The sequence below is a fragment of the Schistocerca piceifrons genome, chromosome X (assembly GCF_021461385.2).
Source record: "Schistocerca piceifrons isolate TAMUIC-IGC-003096 chromosome X, iqSchPice1.1, whole genome shotgun sequence".
Classification (NCBI taxonomy): Eukaryota; Metazoa; Arthropoda; class Insecta; order Orthoptera; family Acrididae; genus Schistocerca; species Schistocerca piceifrons.
The window spans coordinates 734,315,707-734,321,706 of NC_060149.1; positions in this window are offsets into that span (position 1 = coordinate 734,315,707).

Below are 6,000 nucleotides of genomic sequence, written 5' to 3' on the forward strand. Positions count from 1 at the left end.
TTCAGAGGAACATAGATGTTTGTGTACCAGAGAATGTTGAAAGTGGTTGCAAAAAAAGTATTTCTAATCGAGGACAATGGGGCAGAGAAAATGTAAAGAAGAAAAGAAACAGTCAACATATATATGTGAGTGATAAACCAATAAAAAGTGTCCGGTAAACATCGGAGACCTGGGTGTGACTGAAAAAACAAATCAGATAGTTCTAACCTCAATTGGTGTAGCTATTCATGCTAGATGAATATCCCAAAAACATTAATTTGTGAATTTTACAAGCTGCAAAACTACACCATTCAACCCGCATAGCTCACTGGTATCAGTGAGCGTAAGGACTGTAGTTGGAGCTATGCTAAATAACGTAATGATGTTGCAGTGTGTAGAAGAAAGAACTCTTATACTGGTCACGTGATAACGGATACTGGTGATAAGCTTGGAATATTAATGAAAGCCTTTTTGTGATATATTGGCTCTTTCTCGGAAAAAGAGTGTCAACAGCTAGAGGAGACAGGGAAGCGCGTCGCTGGTGAAGGTGCAAACGCTGATGAAACACGAGAATCATATTCGCATTAGAAAATACTACTAAAATTTAGTTGCGCTACGCATAGGGGACAATGAAAATTTGTGTACTGGCCGGGTCTCGAACCCAGTTATTTCCCTTGACATGCATGTACATCTGAAGGACATTGGTCTAAATAGCATTGCAAAGTACGTTAGAATTACACACTGCAATACAGTATTTCACGCCTAATAACTGGGCCTCGACTTTAATCACACGCCTCTTCCTGCACGGGACTCACAGTATCAGTGAGTGTATAGGATGTAGACGAAAGCGTTGGCATAGGGATACTTGGGTCGATACGGGGAGCGTGCTCGGGTGGCCGGGGCGGTCAAGGCGACGGCTAGCGTCAGGAGTAAGATTGAGGTTCGAGTCCCGGCCCGTGTACAAATTTTCATTGTCGCCAATGCACAGTGCAGCCTAAGTTTAGCAATATTTGCAAACGTAAATATTATCCTCGTGTTTCATCACTGTTTACATCTTCACCGCCCGCCGGGGTGGCCGAGCGGTTCTAGGCGCTACAGTCTGTAAGCGTGCGACCGCTACCGTCGCAGGTTCGAATCCTGCCTCGGGCATGGATGTGTGTGATGTCCTTAGGTTAGTTATGTTTAAGTAGTTGTAAGTTCTAGGGGACTGATCACCTCAGATGTTAAGTCCCATAGTGCTCAGAGTCATTTGAACGTCTTCACCAATCACACACTTCCCTGTCTTCTCTAGCTGATGACACACTTTTCCAAGGAAGTGCCAATACATCGATCACTGGAGTGATTGTTCCTTTAGACGTGCATGGATGTCTTAAGGACCCTGCGAAGTACATAGAACAACACAGGCACTGCAATGTAACATAACAGTGATGAAGTTACCAATGAATTTAATACAACCCAACTTGGAATGACTCATGCAGATAGACGTGGAATACGTGGCAATGTTAACCATAAAATCAGTAAACTCGCATTGGACATTATCAAAAAGTTCCGCGATACAGAAGTTATTTATCACGGAAAGACCGTAGATAAAAAGTATACAAGGTAAGTGTTAAAACAATGGCTGAAATCTATCATCTGTATGAAAAAGAATGCCGAGGCTCAGGAGTTTTATCCGTAAAATATGAAAAGTGTGCTGAAGTTTTCAATACTGATTTTAAGAAAGTTACCACACACAACAACGCGTGGAATTTCCGATGAGTGTGCTGCTTCTACGATAGATAAGTTTCTTTTTAATGTTTTACCACACCAACTTAATCCTGAAAAAGCACACTCTCTCTTGAATGAATACACGAATTCTTTTCCCCAGGATGATTTCGACTACTGTGTAATCCCCTATGATTTAAAACAGCCACTGCCAACTCAAAAAATTCCAACAGAGACATTGTCCTACCTAAGACAGTTGTGGGTATATAACCTTGGCTTCCACATATATAGTTAAAGTACAGGTATTATGTGTATATGGGCAAAACATACTCTCTTAATGGGTTGCTAAGATACTGCAGGCTGCATCGTGGAAGTTCTCATTGATCCTTATGCTACATATTCACCCAGTTTTTCATAGTGTTTACAAAACCTAAATACCACTGAAACCTTGGACAGTGAAGATACATCAAAGGGGATATGAATTTCTGTTGTGTTTTGATATGTAAGTCTCGTAACACGATTTACACTCAGAAATAAGAATTTAAGCCTGGATCAAACTATGTGAAATACCAGTATCAAATGTTGGTTTTCCATACAAAAAGTTTACCACAGTTTTTGTAGATGTTCATAATAAATGTTTTTGTTTACATTGACAATTATACAGGGTGCCCCACCTAACCCTGCCACTTCGTACGTTTCCGCTAGGAAATAAAATGTGAAAACTGCAGTTGGCCAGGGATGCACATAGGTTAGGTGCTCAAAGAATGGGAAGCAATGCATAACTCATAAAGATTAAGAAACACCACCTTCACCACAAAGTTAGGCTTTTTTAAGCGGCACGTGTACATTTTTCCTACAGAAATGAAAAACAGAGGTACTGTTAATGATGGGAGACTTAGTTTCATTGTTCTAAACCTCATACATTCTGAAATGTTAGACTTTGAAGGATGGCTATGCGCCGCGGTTTCTGCAGTAATGCGGAGAGCAAGGGTTGGCTGCACTGCCCTGCAGCGAGCTGTAAACAGACCACAATCAGAGCACACATTCTACGTACAATGCTCAGTCTACTAGTGTCTCCTGCTCGGTCCTGCTGTGCTGCTGTCCGTGTCAAACAGAAAAATACACCACGACGCATTTCATACACGTTTCGGACAGTGCTCTCCCTGTTTTGGTGTGGCTTGTGACATTAGTAGCCGTCTCGTCGATATGCCGATCTTAAGCTCATATATGATGTTAATCTACGTTACATGTCAGAGAAATGCGACCACAGCTGCAGCAGTGTACACTGAACGCGATCCATATCGACGGAGACATTCACGTCGTACCTTTTCCAACATATGCACAAGTCTCATGGAAACAGGCAGATGGGCACGCAAAATGCGTCACGTACAAACACAGTAACTAACAATGACAAAGAAATTACTGTGGCTACTGAAGCACCCAATCCCGAGGTGAGAGTACGACAGATGACACGCTGTTATAGAATAAGCCGTAGCAGTGTGAGGAGAATTTTGCATAGCCATACTTTCCATCTGTATCATATCTCACTCCACCAAGAACTGTACAGGAATGACTTTGAATCCCGCAATGAATTCCGTCGTTTTGCACTTCACCGGTTGAAAGGTCATCCTAACTTCCGATGTGATACGTTGTCTACCGATGAAGCTTGTTCACAAATCATGGTCATGTCAGTTTGCGAAAACGTACTACTGGTCTGTGCAAAAGCGCCACTTGCTTCACGCATCTGCTCATCAACGATAGTCGGGTGTCAATGTTTGGTTCGGCATCATTGGTACCCCCATTGTAGGTCTGTGGTTGTATTGGGGAACGTCACCGAACTTCACTAATTCCCACTATACCTAACTTTAAACTATCGATTTCCCTTTTTCAATTTTCTACCCTAGCTGCCTGATTAAGGGATCTGACATTCCACGCTGCGATGCGTGGTATGCCAGTTTTCTTTCTCCTGATAACGACGTCCTCCTGAGTAGTCCCCGCCAGGAGATCCGAATGGGTGACTATTTTACCTCCTGAATATTTTACCCAAGAGGACGCTATTATCATTTAACCATACAGTAAAGCTGCATGCCCTCGGGACAAATTACGGCTGTAGTTTCCCCTTGCTTTCAGCCGTTCGAAGCACAGCAAGGCCGTTTTGGTTAATGTTACAAGGCCAGATCAGTCAATTGTCCAGACTGTTGGCCCTGCAACTACTGAAAAGGCTGCTGCCCCTATTCAGGAACAACACGTTTGTCTGGCCTCTGAACGGATACCCCTCCAGTGTGGTTGCACCTACAGTACGGCTATCTTTAACGGTGAGGCACGCAAGCCTCCCCACCAACGGCAAGGCTCATGGTTCATTGGGTGAAGGGGGGGGGGCGGTGGGATGGAGCGTTTGTATATAATTTCTAAATATGGAGCTATTGTAACAGCATATGCTGAAAGGAACTTGACTGGTATACAATCTGGACCGAAGGCCTTGCCTTTGTTAAGTGATTTAAGCTTCTTTGCCACACCGAGGATATCTACTTCTATGTTTCTCATCTTGGCAGTTGTTCTTGATTGGAATTCAGGAATATTTATTTCACCTTCTTTGGTGAAGTAGTTTCGAAAAACCATGTTTAATAACTCTGTTTTAGTGTCACTGTCATCAGTGGCTTCACCGTTGTTATCGCGCAGTGAATGTATTGACTGCATTTTGCCACTAATGTGCTATATGTATGACCAGAATCTCTTTGGGTTTTCTGCCAGATTATTAAAAGCATCTGGCATTGAAGTACGCGCTATATTTCTAACTTCTGCAAAATCGTGGGGATTCTTCGCTCGTTTAAATTTAGCGTGCTTTTTTCGTGGCTTCTGCAACAGCTATCTGACCCGTTTTGTGTACCTTGGGGGATCAGTAACATGACTTATTAATTTATGCGGTATACAAGGTGGTTCGTAAGCTCAAAGGGGGACATCAAATGATACTACACGTGACCTGCAGCCCCGCCATCTTGGATGGGGCGGGGGGCAACTTTTAAATCTTAAATATAAACATCCATATTTTATTGCAGATTCTGTCGTTCCATAAAAAAGTAATCAAGTTTTGTCTGAAACATTTTTAAACCATCGACAGATGTCGCTGAAATCGAGAAAAAAGCAAAATTGGGGAAGAACTCTGATTTATTTAGAATTATCCGAGAAAGACGCATCGATTAAAAATGTGCACCAATTCTTTCGTTACGCCAAATTAAGCTATTTTTGTACAAAATGTACTGAATCCTACTTTTAGCGTTACGCAGGACCAACGATATGGACGTAGTAGAATGATGTTCGCATGGGGTGCTTCATTAGTGTGAGTCCAAAAATGGTTCAAATGTCTCTGAGCACTATGGGACTTAACTTCTGAGGTCATCAGTCCCCTAGAACTTAGAACTACTTAAACCTAACTAACCTATGGACATCACACACATCCATGCCCGAGGCAGGATTCGAACCTGCAACAGTAACAGCGGCGCGGTTCTGGACGGAAGCGCCTAGAACCGCTCGTCCACAGTGGCCAGCAGTGTGAGTCACTCTGCCTCTCACATGTTGGGGTGCTTCATTACTGTGAGCCCCCTTGCCCTTCACAATTATGGTGCTTAATTAATTAAATTATCCACGAAGAAATTGTTCAAAATTATCCCCATTTGCTTCAATTCATAAAGTCAATCGTCTGCGAAAGTTGTCCACAGTTTTGAGCAGCACATCCCGTGGTATGGCTGCACACGCGCTTCGAGTGCGTTGCTCCGTATCGTTTCTGGTTGTGGGCTATCCTTCATACGCAATATTTTTTAAATAACCCTACAAGAAAAAATCAGGTGATGTTAGGTCTTGTGAACGTATACGTCACTAAATTGATCCGCCGCGTCCTATCCACCGACCAGGGCACAGTAAATTTAAAATGTTCCGCACATTTTTAGCAAAATGGGGAGCTGCTCCGTCCTGTTGGAACCACATTCATTGCCTAGTTTCTAAATCAACATCTTCCATTAGTTCCAAAAAATCATCACAGAGAAGTTGTAAATAAGTTTCCCTAGTAACATTTCGGTCAAAAAAATACGGTCCTGTCAAGTAACCGTTTAAAATTCCACACCAGACCATTAACGGCAATTCGTGTTGATTTTCAACGGGTCTGTGCCAGAGTGGATTGACAGGGGACGAGTAATGACAATCATAACGATTTAATTCGCCATTGTTTTTGAATAAGGCTTTATCGGTGAACATAACGTATCTAAAAATCATTGTCACCTCTTATCATCTCCAAGACTCATTGGCAGAAATAGTCGCCTATTT